At 41.1% G+C, this 22,487-nt stretch overlaps 1 long non-coding RNA gene across 2 annotated transcripts in view; it reads left to right on the forward strand.

Annotated features, from left to right (window-relative positions):
- Positions 1-22,024, forward strand: part of LOC129482508 (uncharacterized) — a 186,598-nt gene extending 164,574 nt beyond the window's left edge. Inside the window, exon 5 of one of the 2 annotated variants that reach the window (XR_008657742.2) lies at positions 21,903-22,024. This is a non-coding gene — a long non-coding RNA (uncharacterized lncRNA). Of the gene's footprint in view, positions 1-16,101; positions 16,347-21,902 lie in introns of those variants that run through there. The other variant, XR_008657741.2, reaches the window with a different exon arrangement.
- Positions 22,025-22,487: the final 463 nt, after the last annotated feature.

Below are 22,487 nucleotides of genomic sequence, written 5' to 3' on the forward strand. Positions count from 1 at the left end.
TCTTCCTTCTCCAGACAATGCCTGCCAAGGACAGGGCCACAGCCTGTGCAGCTAAGCCCAGACCCTCTAGGTAGGGTCTGCATGTCCAGCTGTTTCCTTCTCTCCCTTTGGGTTCAGTTGGGGAAGTCAGCCCTTTGGTATAAAGCAAAAGTTTGTTCCAAAACCATTCTGCTTACTGATCAAGGACACATTACTGCTTCACACCTTACCTTGTAATATTATATTGGTTCTTGTTTTGTTTTTTTTTTAATTTGAAAATATTTTTAACATTTGTTTATTAATTTTTTTGGCCACATAAACTTTATCTACAAATAGTTTTTTATTTTTGTATTGTATATTAATGCCTTCTGTATTTAATAATGCTACCATCAATGTATTTAATAATGCTACCATACCAAAAGGCATATATTAATGCCTTTTGTATTTAATAATGCTACCATAAAATGTATTTAATAATGCTACCATAATAACTTTTCAAAATTGCTTTTTAATTATTTTCATCTTTTCAAGCACCAGTCTTTCCTAAATTGAATGGGAATATCACTTGTTTTAGAGAAGACAGATGGTAAACATTTTCTGTATTTGCCATAAATATCCTCTGAAATATCTCTGGTTGTGAAGAAGAGGAGAAGAGACTTGTATAACAGTCACAAGGCAAAATGTATCCACAGCCTGATGCTTTAAAAGAGCTCTGAATGTTTTCATTGTATGGCCTAGCTTGTTCTAATTTTGAGAGATTCACAAAGGCATTAATTTGTATAGACAGAACACTGAGATGTAGACACCATCTAAATGCAGACACCAGTCACTTCTTTACTGTGCAAATATGAACTTCATCGTACTGCTTGCAAGAAATGCAGACACCAGCCACTTCTTCACCGTGCAGATATGAACTTCATTATACTGCTTGCAAGAAAATGCAAGAAGGCAGTGTCATATAAAGTCCCCTTTTTGCAGTCAAGAATAGGACAAAATTGTTGAAGGCTAAGTTCACTCAAATGGCTTCTTCTTGTGTCTGGATGGTTTCCATAGTTCTTTGATCCATGTGCCACATCAGTGATGATGGCACATAGCAACTCTATCTCATGGGAGCTGTCATGAATACTCTTTCCCCTTCCTAGCACTGGACATGGAGAATGGCTTGATGAAACTCAGCCACCTTGTTCTCCAGACTCTCAGTTCCACCTTCTCAACTCGAGTGTCTTCCAAGGTCCTTGCCACACTCACAGCCTGGAAACTCAACCATAACCCAATGCTACAGTAGGACTCACATCACTATTTCTCATCTCTCAGGGATAACTGTCCTTTTTTTTTTTTTTAATGTTCAGGCATTTGCATGGATTCCTATACCTGTGAATTTTTTGTTTTCACATGGTGTAAGGAATATCCAGTCCCTATTACTTTTTCGATGACATTTTGATTCATTTGTGCAATTAATCCATCATAAGCATACTCCCAACTATATGTTTCTACTTGGCAATATTAAGATGTGTAAAAAAAGATGTGAGTCAAACCCACAGAAAGAGACAAGTTAACTGACCCATGTAACATTAAAAGGGAGGCGTAATAGCAAAAACACAACAAAGGTTGCTGCCTGGGCATTAGAAGTAGAACACCACACCCAAATGGCTAAAGCTAGTGGCCAGAGATAAGAACTTAGAGGCATCTCTGTCACCTAGCAGGCTGAGTTCCCACCTTCCTGCTGCTTTCTTTAAACATGCCGTTCAGGCATTTGCCCGTGAACTTAAAGTAACATACACATTATTTCCTAATATATACCCCAGCTGCCTCTCTCTTCTTTCTTTCTCGATTTGTCTCTCTCTGATCCTAGGATGGAGGACTTCCCTCCTGAGTTATTGTGCCCTTCCTGGCAGGATCTGTAAGTAAAAATCTTTGAACTTGTTTCTTTTGGGGGCTACCCTAGACCAGGTTTTCCCCAGGACGCTAAGGAGAACACAGGTCGAGCTCCCAAAGTCAAAGCCATGGTTAGGCAGGAATAAACTGGACACAGGTCAGACAAGAGCCACAAAGGTGCCTGCCAGTATCAATGTTTTCCATGTAAGGGACACCTGGTCACAGGTCTTACAGCTAGGCATTAGAACGTCTACCAGGTAACAGAAGTAGCCTGTGAAAGACACAGTATAAACACCCACATCCAGTTCCCCATTATGTACTGTCAGGACAGGGTGGCTAGCCTCTCTGATACTGGAACCCCAGCTTAGCTGGGGCATATCAAAACAATAGTCAATGAGGATGGGATGGTTGGCTCAGTTCTACACCTCCATGATGCCTATGAGCTGCAAATGGCTCAGTAACTGCCTCTCCCCAGTGGCCCTATCACTTTGGGAAGCAAGCACTGCTTGCCAGTAGTATATAAATGCTATTGCCAGTGTTGCTGTGTTCTCACACAAAACTGTCAACACTGTGAAACAGATTCGTCTGTGGTGTCTGACCAGTGGTATCCAGTGCAAGGCAGGTGTGTTTCCTGATAGTCTCTCATAGAGACGCCCTGGGGGAAAGTCTAAACATTATTAATTGGCTGGTGCACAGTACACAGACAAAGTCACAGCCAAGGAGCACTCAAGAGGGTGGTAGTGCTCACCTCCACCCTTTGGACAAAGCCAGGCATGGACTCTACCTCCTGGGAGCCTAGGAGAGTCCCCTAGATAGTGCTGGTTAGAGAAGCCAGCTGCTGGGCCCACTGTGTCAATGTCAGGACTGAAGCTGTGACAGCAAAAAGGGTAGGTAAAGCAAGCCCTGAGTCCTGAAGGAGGCAGAATCACCAGGGAGATATGCTGCCAGGCAAGCCCACTTATGTTGCCGCACACCTTGCTTCTGTTGCCACGCGTACCCCAATCCCATAGGGTATCATGAGTCAAATTCCTGGAACAATGTGCCTAAGGCTCTGATGGACAAATACAAATGCCCTGCTCACCCAGTCCTTGCCTCACCATAGACAGTAGATGATGTCAAACAGGGCTTAGATAAATACAAATCTCCCAAGGAAGCTGCCTGGGCTGTATACAATGCTGCTGCCAATCAAGGTGCAAAGCTCTAGAGCTGCAGCCTGGAGCTCAGGAGCCAACTCTAATAATGATTTTTTTTAATTGATCACACTGCTGCATGTTGACCCTGGTCCCTCAGAGGTCAGTGGGGACACCCTGGAATGGGAGGTAGCATTTATGAGTCTGGGAGGAGGCAGTCTCATCCCCAGGTGTCCTGGTCACTATCCACCAAATCAAAATGACCCAAGATAATCAGCAGGACCAAGAAATGGGCACCAAAAAGGGAGACCCATGCTCACAATAGAAGCTACTTGACACTTCCAGGTGCTCAGGAGCTTGTCAGGTAAACATATGAAGACAGAGAGGAACAAAAAGTCATTTTAGTCACATAGAAATACAAGCCATTCCAAAGATTTTACTCAAAAGGAAAAAAAAGAGAGATCGATAAAGGACTGCTTTTTTTGCAGTGGGGATTGTCCAGGAGAGATGCTGCTGCCTAGAGGCACTGGACCCCTTTCCTCCTCCCTCTTCCTCTTATCAAACAGAGGTAGAAACTGAGAACCTTAGCCTCAGGTGGCCTAGCAGAGAGAGAGAGAGAGAGACTGCCCCTTTAGGTGGCTACAAGTCCAAGAAAAAAAGGGCAGAACTTGAAACTTTGTGAGTAAACTCCAAGTTTAGTAAACATAATGCTAGTCCTAGATTACTTTTATGGATTTATAACTCCTAGATATGGGTGGATAGGGGAAAAGAAAAAGTAATAAAATGTATTATCTTTAGTACCCTCAAAATTTCTTAAAAATTACTTACCGTAGAGCAGGGTGTCCAATCTTTTGGCTTCCCTAGGCCACATTGGAAGAATTGTCTTGGGCCACACATAAAATACACTAACACTAACAATAGCTGATGAGCTGAAAAGAAATTGCAAAAAATGTTATAATGCTTTAAGAAAGTTTACAAATTTATGTTGAGCCACATTCAAAGCCGTCCTGGGCCACATGTGGCCCACATGCCACAGGTCGAACAAGCTTGCTATAGAGGCTTTGACAACCTTTTATAAATGCCTTCGGGAGTCTTTGGACCACTCATAAAGAACATTAGTTGCTACAAGGCTTCTGATGCAAGAAATTGCCCCGCTGGGCCTTGTGCTACACCCCATTAAAACAAAACATGACCCATCATCTGCTGTGCTCTCCTGAAATAGAGGGTCTCACAGATCCCAGGCCTGGGAGTCCACACCCACTGCCCATTATGCTTTGGGTGATAGAAACAGACCCGCTCAAGCTCAGCACAGCTGCTGAGGCCTCTTTAAGACAGGAGAAAGCCAAATCCGGGCCCTCCCATAAGTGCCACCTGCAGGAGGGTGTGGCTTCCCCTGTCTTCAGTCCCTTGCCAGATTCCAGGGCTCTAGAGGTGGTCACCTCTCCCTCAGACCCCTTGACTACCAGATAAGTGCACTGGGATTCCCTAAGTGAACATTAATGGGAGTTGGTAAAGTATGTGAATGGCACCGCTGACCATCCTGTGGAGCTCAGTGGAGAATTACTCCTTCAAATTAAAGAAAGTGAACAGGCAAACATCCACCATTACTACCACCAACAATTAAAATTTACCCAAGTTTTGCTGTTAGAATACTGCCCATCTCTTATCTGGGATGTCTCTGATAAAGAACTGGACCCAAGAAATGATGTACATGACCGAGCTTAGGCAGCCATCTTAGCACTGGATGCCCTCGTCAACCAATGATGTCATCTTCACATTTTTATAAACTATGTAGTCATTGCCTGAAAGTTGTCCCTGTGAAGGCAAAATACAAACAAACAAACCTCTAGGACTCTGTGTCCTCAGAGACACCCAAAATATAAATCAAAATTACACCTCCACCTATATACTGAGGCCACAATGTGAGACCACTCTGAAACACTCCTTATTCCCTTCAGAGTCACGTTACTGAGAGTAACCAAAACACACATTTCAATTCTTAGAACACAGCATGCTGGGCGCTTCAGAAAGGCTGTCAATAGAACTTTCGTTCCCTTATAGTTACCAAATAACTTATTTAATTGAGAAATACAATGGTGTCATCAAACAAGCCCTTTTCAAATTTCAATGCCACAAAGAAATGCCTAGAATTCTCTAGTTTGCCACAGGCATTAATCTACTTTATAATAACTTTTATCTAATTCCCATTCCATAAAGGCTGGAAGCCAGATCGAGGATACATAACCTTCTGGGACTCACTAAATATAGATTATCCCATAGGCCAGGCAGCTGCTCATGTGATTTGGGACCCATATGAACCTAAATTTCCACCCAAAGCACAACCCTGTAAGATGCAGCTGCACACTATTTTGTTCATTGCTGGTTTTATTACTACTGGCTTGGGTGCTTTTATTGGTTTACAATCCAGAGGCCCAAACCCTCCAGTAAACCATGGTTTCAACCAAACATGACAAATGTTGAGGCTCACATCAGCTTGAGTGGGTATCTATTTGAAAAGAACACTCCAGTCAGGCCCCTGTGGAGAGCCGTTGGAACCAAACAGCCTTGGGGAGCAATTTTACAGCAAGATGGGAAAAGAGTCTTTGATGGAAGGCAGTCCTAGAAGTACTGCATCTCCAGTGCCACTAGGAGTGGATACAGACGGGCAATTACAACCAATTAAATGAAACCAAAAGCACCAGTGTTTAACACTGACCCAACCTCTGCAAACAGTCCTAGAGACTCATCTCAGCATGATGCCCAGCTAATAACCTCACTTCAACCCCAACTGGATGGTCACGCTGTGCAGCCCTGAACTATCCATCCGCACCTGAGGTCAGACACTCAACTGCCCAAAGCAAATCACTATGCTCTCTTTTGCCCAAGACCATGCATGCACTTACAATTTATACTAGCCATGGATGGAAACAGCCTACACTTCATAAAAGAAGTGCCACTCAAGTCTTTCACGATGTACCCTAAGGACCCACAGCAATTACTTATAATCTGTGATTCTAGTCATTGACCCCAACAAGGTGAGCAAAGCCTGCTCAGGGCTTTCCAAATATATTGGGTCACACTAGACCCCCAAGTCCCCACCTTCCCATATAGGGCTGCTACCTGGGAGGACTACAGGTCACCCCACCAGAGATAACAACATCCCAGATGACATCACTCCAGCCTGAGATGACACTGTACAGCATAACACTTAGCTACAAAGGTTTCCAGAAAGACAAAACAACTGGCGACTGACAGATCCCCCTACTACTTGGCTACAGAACTCAAAAGTTACCTTCCTAAATTTCCTGGTGAGGACCCTTGGAGTGGCATTTTGCTGAGCTAATGCTTTGCCTACCTCAGGGCCCCTGGCTTACATCACTGACTATGATTCTACCAGTCAGCTCCCTGACACCTGCTGGGTTGCTCTTTACTGCTGTGAACCAGCTTTGGCTGACTAAGGTAGCTGTGCCTGCCCACAGCCTCATGGATCCCCTACTAACCTAACCAGCCCCTGTGCAACCACACTCCCCCACTAAGCGGAGTTCTGTGTGTTCTTGTGGTGGAACCATTGTGCCTTTCTTGGAACAGTTATTTATTCCTCCCACTGCCCCACCAACCTCTCCATCTCCTACTTCACCACCTTCCCTATTAATCTTAAGTACATCCCAGGGGGTCTCCCCAAATGTTGGTGATCCATACCATCAGAGATGAAGACTACCCAGGCCCCTCTACCTCTGCTTCTCCTTGGGAGCCTGATAGTCCCTGTATCTTCACATGGTGGCTAAGTGGGGGCCACACACCTCAGGAGATGGAATTGCTGGGCCTGCCATTAGACCACACCAAAGCGCCTCCCTGAGTTACAGGCTTACTTAGCATGTAGTCTTATTCTTCCCAACGTGGCTTAACTATAGGCACCATGGACATCTCTCCTAAAACATGACCCCAAGTTACAGCCCAATTGCTCTATGTCCAAAGCACACATGTTGCTATTTGCCCCTCCACATCCCCAAGCATAGTTCACATATTTACATATCAGCCCCAGATTTAATGCAACTTGAGGACACTTGGGGGCTCAGAAGCCACCATCTCTTGAGGCCTAGGGGTAATAAAACACATCTTAGGGTTCCCTCATGCATCCACAGAAATATACTTTCATCCTGTGGAACTTGGAATTCATTACACCCACTTATTCCCACAGCCCTGCTTTCGTTTTCCTCAATGCAAGGGTGACAACGGAGCTCAGACTCAAGTCTGTAATTTCAAATGTGTCTTAGTATCCTGGGCCTTCCCGTGCACTTAACTAGCCAATACTTCCAACCTTGGTTCATGCCACACCCATTATGACAAATGCAGCTGTTTTTACCCCCATACTCTTGGGGAGGGGATTGTTACTTTCACGAGCAGGGACTGTGGTGAGCACCACTTATCTGTCCATGCAACAGTAAATCATCCAGACCAATACAAATGTGTCAGCTGCACTAGCAGAACACACACATCTGTTACTGCACAGCCTCACCTTGATGCAAGAATCAATGGAGTCTGTCCCAGATGGTATCAAATAATCACCTCATCATAGATCACCTCCTGCCCATAGGTTAAGGGGAGGAGTCTGTACCATCTTGGGAATAACCTACTGCATGTACATAAATAACCCTGGCCAAATACCAGCTAATCTAAAAGCCATGACTAAACAGATGTAGGTATTTCATGACTTTACCCAGGTTTACAACAACATTCCCACCAAGACTCTGGGTAAAGAGTTTGATCTGTTCACATGGCTCCACCCTACACAGTGGAGTGGATGGCTATGCATGGGATTTGGGGCCGTGCTTTCATATCACTTATCATTTCATCGTGCTCATCAAATACCTTACTCAGTGCCTGACTCAGATTTCCCTGTTGGCCTTTGATGTTTCCACTGTTCAGAAAATACCTCTGCATACACAAGCTCTAATACCTAGGCATCCTGTGGTCAATGGTAACAAGAATCACACAGAAAAGTTCATAAAGTGAACTCAAACAAATTTACAAGAAAAAAACAACCCCATCAAAAAGTGAGTGAAGGACATGAACAGACACTTCTCAAAAGAAGACATTTATGCAGCCAAAAAACACATGAAAAAATGCTCATCATCACTGGCCATCAGAGAAATGCAAATCAAAACCACAGTGAGATACCATCTCACACCAGTTAGAATGGCCATCATTAAAAAGTCAGGAAACAACAGGTGCTGGAGAGGATGTGGAGAAATAGGAACACTTTTACACTGTTGGTGGGACTGTAAACTAGTTCAACCATTGTGGAAGTCAGTGTGGCGATTCCTTAGGGATCTAGAACTAGAAATACCATTTGACCCAGCCATCCCATTACTGGGTATATACCCAAAGGATTATAAATCATGCTGCTATAAAGACACATGCACACGTATGTTTATTGCAGCAGTATTCACAATAGCAAAGAACCAACCCAAATGTCCAACAACGATAGACTGGATTAAGAAAATGGGGCACATATACACCATGGAATACTATGCAGCCATAAAAAATGATGAGTTCGTGTCCTTTGTAGGGACATGGATGAAACTGGAAAACATCATTCTCAGTAAAGTATCGCAAGGACAAAAAACCAAACACCACATGTTCTCACTCATAGGTGGGAATTGAACAATGAGAACACATGGACACAGGAAGGGGAACATCACACACCAGGGACTGTGGTGGGGTGGGGGGAGGGGGGAGGGACAGCATCAGGAGACATACCTAATGCTAAATGATGAGTTAATGGGTGCAGCAAATCAACATGGCACATGGATACATATGTAACAAACCTGCACATTGTGCACATGTACCCTAAAACCTAAAGTATAATAATAATAAAAAAAAAAGAAAAGGTCATAAAGTTGGGCATTAGCAGTAGAATAGCACACCTAAGTGGCTTAAGCCATGGCCAGAGATAGGGACTTAGAGGCATCTCTCAGGCATTTACCTGTGAACTTAAAGTGACTCACACCCTATTCTCTTATATAGACTGCTAGTCACCATGCTTTCTCTGTCCCCCTTCCTTCCTCATTCTCTTATACTCTCTCTCTCTCTCTCTCTCTCTTTCATCCTGGAATGGATGACTGCCCTTCTGACTCATGGTGCCCTCCCTGCCCAAGATCTCTTAAGTAAAAATCTTTGGACTTGTTTCCTATTTTGTCAGTGGATTGAATTTGCACATTCCTTTGGAGGAACCAGGGGCTATTTCAGGGAGATTTTTCTCTGGGACGCTGAGGAGAACACAAGATTGGGCTGCCAGCACCAGAACCTTGTTTAGGCAAGAACAAACTAGACACAAGTCAGAAGGAGCCACAAGGGTGTCTGCAGGAATAAGCAAGTTTCCCATGGGAGGGACACCTGGTCACAGGTCGAACAAGGCATTAGGCACAGGCATTAGGACATCTGCCATGTAAAGAAGTATCCTGTGAAAGGCTTATTGTAAATGCCCATGTCTAAATCCCCTTTATTTCCTGTAAGGGCAGGGTTGTTAGCTGCTGTGGTATGGGAACCCCAATTTAGTTGGGGACTCTCAGAATAGAAGGTCAGAAATGGTGTATGCATAGTGTCTGTAGGAGTCTAGGTGAAGGTCATTCACTGGAAGTCAGTGAATCAAAGATTTAAGATGGATCTAAAAGGAAATATATCTTTCAATTAAACTCTTATAATAGTCTTATTTTATACTTGCTGGAAAAGGCTTTCTAGAATTATAAAGGCATAAGTTTTATACACATGAAAATGAAAGGAAGAATTTGTGAAATTCAACATAAAGGAAAACTCATTAATTTGTGAAATTCAGCATAAAGAAAAATCTTCTGTGTTACTCTTTGTCCACTACATGTGTGTATTTCTCAAGGGAACAATATAGACAACATATCCATTTTCTCTCATATTTTGGTCCAGTAGTGATTCAGATAATGTAGCCAAAACTAAACCATAGATGGAAGAGCTGCCCCTGGGAACTCAGGGGACAGGCATTAGGTCTGGGATGGGATGGACAAGGGAGGCCTCCAGGAGGAGGAGCATGGAGGAGATGTGAGGAGCAGTGAGTCTAGCAAACAGGGGAGAAAAGAAGAGGAGAAAGTATGTCTGTGGCACAGGTCAGGCCATGAGAAGGCAGTGGATTGGAGGGACCACTGGGATCACTGATATATGAGGAGGTGGGAGCAGGAAAGGCAGACCACAGTGGTACAGGGCAGGGGAGAGAAGGCCGCTCAGGAAGTGATACAGGGGCAGCTCCCTGAGGAATGCATTCTGCGTGGAGGGATTTGAATGTCTGGGTCCTATTTGTTTAAATGTTACCCCTGCCCATGAGATCTACATGCAGGAGGACAGTCAGGAGTGATAGTGGTCGCTGCCTACTGGGAAGGCATCTGTGGGATTAGGTTTTAGGAGGAGCGAGGGTGGAGAGGAGTGGAGAGGACCCCCATGCTCATGGAGTAGCAGGCTCAGGGACCTTGGATGATCCTGTTTATGTCATTTTGTCCATTGCTCAAACCTTCCACTGCACCCCTAGTGCAGTTACTGTCCCTGTAGTCATTTTGCAGATATAGGTAGCATCCATGGATCAGAAAACTCAAAGCAGTAGGCTTATGGCCATGTGGTGTCTAAACATCTGAAGCTGATTGCTGCCTACCAGGAAGTGCAAATAAGCAGGATCTGCAGCTGCCCAAGACAGGGGACCCAAAGGGAGAGAGCAGTGTGGCAAGCAAAAGGCATGCTGAAGAGGCAGTGAGGCAAGGTGGGCCTTGGTGGGGGCGCTTTTACAGGATGTTTTCCTAGGCCCTACGTATGTTCCCCCATCTGGGTCTGCCTGTTCCTCCTCCATGTGTTTTACTATTCTCCTACAGACCTTAAGATGCTTTTCTGTCTCAGACTGTAACTTTTTTTAACTTCATTCTTTCTATGGCACATCTACTGTCTTTGCAATATTATATCTTTCCTTCTGCTTACTTTAGATTTAATTTGCTCTTCCTTTTCCAGTTTCCTAAGCTGGAAACTTAGGTGATTGAATTTATATTTTTTCTCTTCTAATATATGCATTCAATACTATGCATTTCCCTCCAAACTCTGTTTTCGTTGAATCCACATATTTTGATAAGTTGTGTATTCATTTGCATTTGGTTCCATTTTTTGTCTCTCTTGAGATTATTTTTTTGAACTCTATCTTATTTAGAAGTACATTCTTTCATCCCCAAGCATTTTGGGATTTTCCAGTTATTGTTTTGTTATTATTTTGTTATTTATTTCTAGCTTAATTCTATTGTAGTCTGAGGGTAGATGTGATATAATTTCTAGTCTTTTAAATTTGTTGAGATATGTTTTACAGTCCAGAATGTGGTTTATCTTGAGTCATCAATGTGGGCTTGCAAAAAATTTGTATTCTGTCCATTGTTGGATGAAGTTGCCCAGAGATGTAAATTATGCCCAAATGATTGAAAATGCTGTTGAGATCAGCTTTGTTTTACTGATTTTCTGCCCATTGAATCCATACATTTCTCCTAGAGCTGTTGAGGTGTCCAATTATGATAGTGGACTCATCTCATTCTCCTGCAATTCTGTCAGTTTCCTCCCACGTAGTTGGAGGCTTTGTTGTCAGGTGCATACACCTTAAGGATTGTTGTATCTTGGAAAATTGAGCCCTTCATATTTATAGCATACCCTTCTTTATTACTGGTAATTTTGCTTGTTTTGATGTCTTCTCTATCTAAAATTAATTTGGCTACTCTTGCTTTCTTTAATTAGTATTAGCATGATATATTTCCAGCCATTTTTTTAAAATTTATACCTGTCTTCATATTTAAGTAAGTTTCTTATAGGCAATATATACAGTGGTTGGGTCTTGTTTTTTGATCCACTCTGACAATCTGCTTGTTCATTGGTGCATTTAGACATTCAAAGTAATTAGTGATATAGTTTAGTCAAAATCTACTATATTTGTTATTTGTTTTCTATTTGTTGCTCTTGTTTTTTGTCCCCATTTATTATTATTATTATTGTTGTTGTTGTTATTACAGACTTGGTCTCACTCTGTCACCCAGGCTGGAGTGCAGTGGTGAGATCATGGCTCCCTGCAGCCTGGAACTCTTGGGCTCAAGCCATCCTCCTGCCTCAGCCTCTTGTGTGTACCTGGGTCTATAGGTGCCTGCCACCACACCTGGCGCATATATAAGTATATATTTAGAGAAGGGATCTTACTATGTTTTCCAGGCTAGTTGTGAACGCCTGGCCTCAAGTAATCCTCCCACCTCAGCCTTGCAAAGTACTGGGATTACAGGCATGAGCCTCAGAGCCTAGCCTTTGTCCCTATTTTTGCCTTCCACTTATTTTTTGCCTTTTATCATTTTATTTCAACATTTTATATAATCTATTTTCTTTCCTTTCTTAGCATATATGCTTACTTCTTTTTTTTCTTTTGTTAGTGGTTGCTTTAGTAAATAAAATCTTTTATTTTTCATATCCTTAATTGATCTAACACAATAATAGCTTATCAAAATAATAATAGCAACAACATATACAAGATATATAATACAAGATTATCTATAATTATTTATATTATATATATGCATATATGAGTATATATAAGTGAAATGAATGACAGAATTAATATAAAGGACAGAAGGGAAGAAATAAGATTAATTTTCTTTATAGTAAGATACTCACACTACCTGTGAACATCTCTAGTATTATTTTAAAAGGGGGTTGGTTTACTTTTTTTTTTTTTCTTGAGACAGAGTCTTGCTCTGTCGACCAGGGTGGAGTACAGTGGCACAATCTCAGCTCACTGCAACCTCCGCCTCCTGGGTTCAAGTGATTCTCCTGCCTCAGCCTCCCGAGTAGCTGGGATTACAGGCACCCGCCACCACTCTCGGCTATTTTTTGTATTTTTAGTCGAGACAGGGTTTCACCATGTTGGCCAGGCTGGTCTCGAACTCCTGACCTCAAGTGATCTCCCAACCTCAGCCTCCCAAAGTGCTGGGATTACAGTTGTGAGCCACCACACCTGGCCTCCAGATTACTTTTTAAGTAAACTGCAAACTGTAGGGCAGGCTGTTGGACCAAAAGCCTCAGTTCCTTGCTGGCTATTGGCCAGAAGTTGACTTTTAGTTTCTTCCCATAGCGGCCTTGCCCACAGGAAAATTCTTCCACATTGCAGAATGATTCTTTAAATTTATCAAGAAAGAGTTTGCTAGCAAGATAAACATCACAATCTTATGTAACATGATGCCCAATGTGATATGCCACCACCTTGACAGTATTCTGTTGTTTCAAAGCAATCACAGTTTCTGACCACCGTCACTCACAGGGAGGAGGTTAGCATACATAGTGTGTATACCTAGAGGTGGGGATCATTGGGAAGCATCCTAAAGTCCACCTTGTAGCTCAGTTCTTCTCCAATATGAAATCGTTTCTGTCTTCATTTATTTTTCATGAACTTGACCCCTTTAGAAAAATACCAGTCAGGCATTTTGAAGCTGCCTCAAACATGGATTTGTCTGAGGATTTCTCATGATTAGACTGCAAATAAGGGTTACATTAAACATTTGCATTGATCTAAGTTTGAAGACAAAAAAATTGAGCAAGATATTAATTTGAAATGCAAACTTAGAGAAATAAAGAGAAAGACTTTTGGTTTCTTCCCAAAGAAACAGAGAATTCAAAATAATAGTTACCTTCAGCAAGGAAGAAAGAGGATAAAATTTTGGGAATGCTCTCAGGGAACATCAATAATATTGCTAATAACGTTTCTATGAAGTTTCACAGTGACCATAGGAATAAACTTTTACTCTAGAATAGTTTTAGATTTACAGAACAGTTGTGAAGATCATACAGAGAGTGTATATATGCCCCACAAACAATTTCCCTTATTATTAACCTTTTATATTAGTGGGGCATATTTGTCACAGTTAACAAACAAATATTATATGTTATCACTCACTAATATCCACACTTTATTCAGATGTCCTTGGGTTTCATTTAATGTCTATTATCCATTCTAGGATGCCTCCCAGGGCACCTTTTCACATTAGATGTCATGTCTCCTTTGGCTCCTATGCCTGTGACAATTTCTCAGACTTTCCTTACTTTTAATAATATTGACACACCTAATTTGGAATTTCTTTAATGTTTTTCTCCTGATTAGATAGAACTTAAGAGTTTGGGGGAAGAAGAACAAGAACACAGTGGGAAAGTGTCAGTCTCATCACATCACCTGAAGGGATGGACTATCAACAGTGTTTATCACTGCTGATGTTACCTTGATCACTTGGATGACGTAGTTCTTATCATATTCTCTGCTGTAAAGTTTCTCATTTCACAGTTAACATGCTGTACATTTAAAAAGAAGTCACTATTCACAGCACATAACTACAAAGTAGAAAATCATCCTCCACCTCTTTGGGCAGATTACCTACAAAATTTCTTGAAATCCTTATGTCAAAAGGCTTTGAACAACCTTTCATACGCTCATCCAATAAGAAATGGTTATTCAAATAATTTGACCTTTTTAAATTTGTATGTTTGCCTCCTTGAGTTGATTTTTTTTTGAGACAAGGTCTTACTATGTTGCCCAGGCTGGAGTGCAGTGGTATGACCACAGCTCACTGCAGCCTCGACCTCCCCTGGCTTAGGTGATCCTCCCACCTCAGCCTCCTGAATAGCTGGGACAGGTGCGCACCACCACACGGGCTAATTTTTCTATTTTTTTTTTTTTTTTTTTTGTAGAGACTGGGTTTTGCTGTGTGGCCTAGTCTGGTCTTGAACTCCTGGGCTCAAAAGATCTGCCTGCCTCGGCATCCTAAAGTATTCTGGAGATTATTAATGTATTCTGGAGAATAGAACCTTCTCAGCTAAATGAATTACAAAATTTCTTCCATTTTTGTGGTTTTTGTTTTACTTTTGATAGTGTAATTTTCATCACAAAAAATTAGGATGAATATATCTATTTTTTCTTCTCTCCCTTGTGCTTCTGGTGTCAAATCTTAAAAACATTGTTTATCACTTACATTTAGGTATATGATCCAGATTGAATCAATCAGACATCTGGCTTCAGAGAGGAGTCCAACTTTCATTTAAGTATCCACTAATGCCAGCAACACTGGTTGAAAAAGACTTTTTTCATATTGAAATGACCTGGGAACCTTATGAAATCAGTTTACCATATTTTATAGTCCATTATGATGTATAATCTGTATTTCATCCCTCTCCACAATGTCTTGGTTACTATCAGATTTTAGTAAGCCTCGAAATCAAGAAGTGAGGAGTTGAGTACACCAACTTTGTTCTTCATTTTGAAGATTGCTTTCTCTTTTATATATCTCTTGCATTTCCATGTTAATTTTAGCATTAGCTTGCGAATTACAGCAACTGAAAAGCCAACTTGGCTTTTGATAAGGGTACAGCTGACCTGGACCACATTTCTCACTTCTGAGACCTGGATAACAGCTATTTAGGTGCTGTTATTTGAGTATTTGCAATTCAAGATATTTTCCCACTCCTCCAACCTCATAGTTCACTCCTTGAGAAAAGACATAATTATTTAAGTTACTCATATCATTTTAATTCCTCATCTTAAAATTCCTCATGGACAGTTATTCTGCTCATTATAACAGAAGTTCCTATAAGAGCACAGTTGACTTGTTAAATCCCATTTTGCTCTTTATTTCAGTGCATATTTTATAGTCCATTATGGTGTATACCCTATATGCCATCCCTCTCCAAACTCTTCAAGAAAATAAAAAGGCAGAGATGCAGGCCATGAAGGAGACACAGGAGACATGTACAAGGAGGGAGCCATCTTAAACTGACAAATAATGTAACCAAGCAGCTTCACAGCTGAGCCTCAAACTGCTTTTAAACTTTTTTTCTTCTTTTCCTCTTCCTCTTTCCCTTCCAAGTCTTAATATATAACTTTGAGACAAACTACATATATGTTTTTTGTCTTGAAAACAGCCTCAGAATGTGCTGTGAACCTCCACTCCCTATTTTCCCCACACTATACTCCCATGCTTGTGCACCTTATTTACCTAAATGCTTGTTAAGTACACGCCATGCTCTCTTATCTGGTTGTATATTTCCTTAGAAGCTTCAGGGGTCACATCCTGAGAGGGGCCAGGCACCTTCAGAATTCTCTTTCCAACAAAAGATTACTTCAAAGACAGAACCCACACCCAGCTGAAGAGTGACTACAAAATTGACTACAACTAATTCATAAGCTGGCAGGATCCACGATGGTGCCAGCCCCTTCACCAAATGGGACAATAATTCAAGAGGACAACCAGAGAAATCGACACCCCATGGCACCTCCTACATTCCAAATCCTTTCTTTAAAACCCCTGCATTCCCTCCACAAATTGAAGAGTGGAATGGCTCTCGGCTCTTCCCCTTGCCAGCACCAATAATAAAGGAATATGACTCTTTCTTGTCATAACTCATTATTATTTTGACTTATTTCGAGCAGCTGGACTGTTTTGCCAATTACAATGAGAGTCAAAGAGCTCTAAGTGCTCAGACTTAAGACAGGACTGATGATAGATACAAAACTGTAGGGGTCGGGGCGGCGGGGGCAAGGAAAACCTGTTTTGTTTTTGTTTTGTTTTTGTTTTTTTTTTGAGACAGAGTCTTGCCCTGTCATCCAGGCTGGAGTGCAGTGGTGCAATCTCGGCTCACTGCAACCTTTGCCTCCTGGGTTCAAATGATCCTCCTGCCTCAGCCTCTTGAGTAGCTGGGACTACAGGTGTGTGCCACCACACCTGGCTAATTTTGTATTTTTAGTAGAGACACGGTTTCGCCATGTTGGCCAGGCTGGTCTTGAACTCCTGACCTCAGGTGATCTGCCCGCCTTGGCCTCCCAAAGTGCTGGGATTGCAGGCGTGAGCCACCCCGCCCGGCTGGAAAACATGTTATGGAAATCACAATGAAACTACTTCTGCAGTGACCAATCATAGAGGGATGTGTAAAATCACCATCCATGCAATTAGAAGAATGAATGGTAAAGAAGAAAAATACAGATTTAAAAATATTATTGGTTGAAGAACTGAATTTGGAATGAAGCTTACAAGAAACATTGCCCATATTTTTAAGCTTAGGACAGAAATCCTCAAGATACTACTTTTTCTAAAAGTCTTTAGAAAACTCCTGCTCCACTACAAACTTTCAAGTAACCCTTTCCAATTTCTCTCTTCCACCTCAATGGATTCCTTGAATCACAGTTTATAAAATTACCTCTCCAAACTTTGAATAAGAATTCCAGTAGTACACTAATAACTCTAATATCTATAATAACTATGCCAAAAATAAATGGAGTTATTCAATTATATGAAAACATATTGAAGCATATTTCCTCAGTAATAGCCCATAATACAGCAAATGCGTGACAATGATTTACCACTGAGAAATGGGCAGTCACAGAAAAAAATAGAGTATTCTGTTTATGTTACAGTGCACATTTTCTCACTTTTTCAAAGAGAGATGTCTTAATATTGATATTGTAAAAACACTATTGACCAGAAGGCAGCCATAATGTGGTTGAAACTGTGCACACATTCAAAAACTTGGTCTGAGGCCGGGCGCGGTGGCTCACGCTTGTTATCTCAGCACTTTGGGAGGACGAGGCGGGCGGATCATGAGGTCGGGAGATCGAGACCACGGTGAAACCCCGTCTCTACTAAAAATACAAAAACATTAGCCGGGCATGGTGGCGGGCACCTGTAGTCCCAGCTACTCGGAAAGGCTGAGGCAGGAGAATGGCGTGAACCCGGGAGGCGGGGCTTGCAGTGAGCCGAGATTGCGCCACTGCACTCCAGCCTGGGTGACAGAGCGAGACTCTGTTTCAAAAAAAAAAAAAACTTGGTCTGAAATCCTTCCATTAACACCTCTGGCAGTACCATCAACACAACTTGCAGAGGGACTGTTACTGGATAAGAAAGATAATCTCACAGAGAGTAGCATAGGACTCTCCCAAGAAATGCGGCACAACCAAAGTTTCCAATTAGCACAAAAGATGCTAACGTGGGAAAAATCGAGGAAAAGAGGAGTTAAAAAGTGTTTCAGAAGGCTTTCATCTGATGAGAGCCATTTTAGGAGCATTTTTGTTAATGTAATTTGCTTTCATTTTCCATCTCATGTGATCATAGAAGTGATATAAAGCAAATATCAGCATACTGAATTCTTTGCCTTTTGCTACATTCCCAGAAGTAGGATAGTGGGATCATATGGTAGTTATATTTTAGTTTTTTGAGGAATTCCCATACCATTTTCCATAATGTCTGTGCTAATTTACATTTCCATCAACAGTGTACGATGGTTACCTTTTCCACATTCATGTAAGTTGAAAGAAACTTTTTCATAAATAATAAGAAAAATATTCTAAATGCTAAGAAATATCTATGTGATCATTTCTCAATTGTTTTATTTCATTGTGACATAAAGTAATGGTGCATTTTACAATTGATGCACATGATACATGTTGCAATTACATTAAAAAAATTGGTTAGTATTAGTGAATACTGACTTAGTGGTTAATGCAGACCTGCTATTATTCTACACACTGTATGTATTATTAGTTCATTCAACCCTCACAGTGTCTCAAGAAGCAGGCTTTTTTTGGCGGGGGTGAAGTGCATTTTATTTTATTTAATTTTTTTATTATACGTTTAGGGTACATATGCACAACGTGCAAGTTTGTAACATGTGTATACATGTGCCATGTTGGTGTGCTGTACCCATTAACTTGTCATTTAACATTAGGTATATCTCCTAATGCTATCCCTCCCCCCTCCCCCCACCCCATAACAGGCCCTGGTGTGTGATACTTCCCTTCCTGTGTCCTTGTGTTCCCATTGTTCAATTCCCACCTATGAGTGAGAACATGCAGTGTTTGGTCTTTTGTCCTTGTGATAGTTTGCTGAGAATGATGGTTTCCAGCTTCATCCATGTCCCTACAAAGGACATGAACACATCATTTTTTATGGCTGCATAGTATTCCATGGTGTGTATTAACACTCCCATGGTCAAGTTCTGAATTTCTGCTAATGCCCTCCATGAAAGGAACAGAAGAACTGTGAGATTGACTCAGTCTGGTCCAGTGTCCTCACTCACATCAACTGTGTTAGAATATCTTTCCTCTTAAATGGTAAATACTTTCTACAACTATTTTAAGAACTTACCCTACCCCACGGTCATGACATTATTTTCCTAAGTTAAGTTCTAAATCTTGTATTAATTTTTTATTGTATTTATGTCAATAATCAAACTGAAATTGATTTTCTGTGAAATATGAGAACAAACATCTTACTTTATTTCTCCATCTCATTTTATTTAACATCAATAGATGTTAAATTTTCCAGAACATTTATCGAAAAAGTGTACTTTCCCTGTTGGTCTTTCTCATAAATTACTTGCTCATATATGCTTTAGTCTGTTTCTGTGCTCTCTGCTCTTCTTCCATTGGATTATTTTTCTTTCTCTGTACAAATAACCACACTTAATTACTAAGAGACTTAAGATAACACAAGAATTTTTCCTCCAGGGTCCATTCTCTTAACCATTGTAATATTCTGTAATAAAGAGAAGAGTAAAACCCGCATGCCTTGCACCTACCAATACTGCCAGCTGTATTTTGAATAAAGAAGAGGGTGTAGAACTTTAGAGCATTGTTTTTGATGCTTATGTCTCTAACGTCTTTGTGAATCTACGCCACGCCTGCTTTATTAGTACATTTTTAGTGAATTTTATTAGATGCTATGCCTCCTCTTTGTTTATCCCTACTTTCTGAAGCTTCAGGGACTTTCTACTGCCCCAGAAAAAGCCATCCTTGGCAGGTTTTTGAAGAGGCATCCCTGGATGCATCCTATTCACACAGATAAGCCTCCGTGGACTTGGTCCTACTCCATCGAACAATGGCTTGGCTGCAGCAGGCACAGCCGAGCTGACAGCTCTTTGTGGAGTCTGCATGGGGAATGCCTCCTGCTCCCAGCCTTCTGTGGTCAGTTTGCAAATTACATTCATTTTTATTTGTTTAATAGACAGGGATCTTGTTAGGTTGCCTAGGGTGGTCTCAAACTCTTGGGCACAAGCAGCATTCCTGCCACAGACTTCCACTTAGCTGGGACTAAAGACATTCTTTCTTATAAAGAACGTGTTGGTTCAATGATCACTTTAGATTGCTAACCAAGCATTGTTATCATTTCACACTTTGCCTGGTAATATATGTTCTTGCTTTTTCTTTTGCAGGCAAATATTTTTAACACTCGGTATAAAATTTCTCTATTTTTTGGTCATATAAAAATCATCTAAAACAAAATTTATATTTTCATATTATATTTTAATGCCTTTCATTCCCTAACATTCCCTAAAGTATTCATAGTCATTTTTCATAATATCTTACTAATTATTTTTTCAAGCATCACAATTTCCTAATAAAATGAAAAATATCACTTTTATTAGGAAAGACAGATGTTACATACTCTCTGTTATAGTGTTTTCCAGAAATTTTCTATAAAATACCTATGGTTGAAGAGGATAATTACTTGGACTTTTCTGAGAGCCAAAAGGTAAAATTTGCTAAGAGCCTCAAGCTTATAAAAACAGTGAATGTTTGTATGACTTAGTCTGTTGTGATTGTGAAAGTTTAAAAAGGCATTGGTTTGTGTAGATAAAACACTAAGACTGTCATTTTTTAAGCAAAGTCCAGCCACAATGTTACTGTGCAAATATGAACATCACATTATTTGCTTTTTTCTTGACCCAAAAGCTATAAACTTTGGCAGGAGACTTTAATTCCTTCCACCTTACCTTCGCAAATGTAAACATGACATTTTTGTACAGGTGAACCATAAGATAGATATGTATACTTTTCTTGTAATTTGATGAGTGATTACTAAGATTACTTTCAATGAAATAAAAAATGCCACTAAGGAAACATGTATATACATATCCAGGCCAAATATATTTTTGTAATAGTGTCTCTTGGAAAGAAAATTGAAACCTTTATTTATCTTCTATTATCACCTAGCAAAGTATTTTTAAAAGTTCTCATGCTTGTGTTTTTAGAATTTTATTTTTGTTGACTCAGTCAATAATTTTCTCCATTTTCTATTGTTTAAATGTACATTCATGTCCATTGTTTTAGGCTCAAACTTTGACCGTCCTCGGATGTACTTTATATGTAAATAGATGGCTGAGTGTTCTGGCTGATGAACATGGGTTACTTAACCTGAGTTAAACGAGGATTTTCTCACCCGAAACCACCAAGAGACACAAAAGCCAGAAAAGGACAGAAATTAATTCAAGGGTCAACAAATAGAGTCGGTTTTCTTTAAGGCCTGAAGTGTAGAAGTCTAGGTTGAACCTTAGGTTGATTATGTTGAAGACTGCATTCTCCTGTGAAGCAAGCATTCCTAAAGGGTGAGGCTATGAGACACAACAGTGCATGCTGGCTATGCAAGTGTTGAGATGGCCAAGCTAACAGTCCAAAAACTATCCTGGGGAAGGGGCAGTCATTTGTTCAAGATTCCTGACATGTGAGGAAGCAACAAAGAGCAGAGACACTTTATGGGTAATTTTACTCCAAATTAATAGATGGGCACTTGTTTTGTATGCTGTTTTACAAACTGCCTTCATTTTCTTATGAATATGCCATTAGGATTTGTGAAATGGGTACCATGACGGTTTAGATTTGCATTTCATCAAGGACTAATACTGAGCATCTTTGCATTGTACATTTTTATAGCTTCTATGGAAAAATGTCTATTCATAGAATTTGTCCACTTTTCACTAGAATGTTTTTCTTTATATCTTTGACTTATAAGAATATTTTACAGATTACGTACAATAGACCCTATCAGCTACATGATTTGTAAATATTTTCTCCTATTGTTACAGGATTCCTTCAGTGCTGCTTTGGCAGCCGGGAATCTCTGCAGCCATCACCACCTCTGCCCCGGGTCTCATTCAGACCCACTGGGTTCGTTCTGCCCACTCAGCCCGGCACGCTGTGCTCTGCTCTCGCCCCAGCCAAGATCCCACGCCCCCTGTGGCTCCCCACTCAGCCTGCAGCTGGACTGGGAGTGCTGTAAGTGAATTCTGGTTGGGGGCCAGCATCCAGACAAGGGGAATGCGGTGGCACCTGAAAACGGAGGTGACAGCAGTTGCAAAGCCCCAAGGGGTGTTACAGCTCTTGTTCGGGGAGCCCTGAGGTCTGAGCCCCCCAGGAATGTTGCAGCTCTTCACTCCTGTAGCTCATAGCTCAGTGAGCTGCGGCATATTACAGCTCTCTTTCTCCTATAGTCCAACCAGCAGGAGCATGTTACCAGCCCTTTTATTCCCGTTATTTCCAGCTTGGTGAGCAGAAGGAAGTGTTACAGCTCATTTTAATCCCACCATTCAGTGAGTTCCAGGTTCTTGTCCCATGACCAGGAGGAATGAGTAATGTGGACACTGGAGAGTGAACAAGGCAGAGAATAATTT

This window comes from Symphalangus syndactylus, chromosome 5, assembly GCF_028878055.3.
Source record: "Symphalangus syndactylus isolate Jambi chromosome 5, NHGRI_mSymSyn1-v2.1_pri, whole genome shotgun sequence".
NCBI lineage: Eukaryota > Metazoa > Chordata > Mammalia > Primates > Hylobatidae > Symphalangus > Symphalangus syndactylus.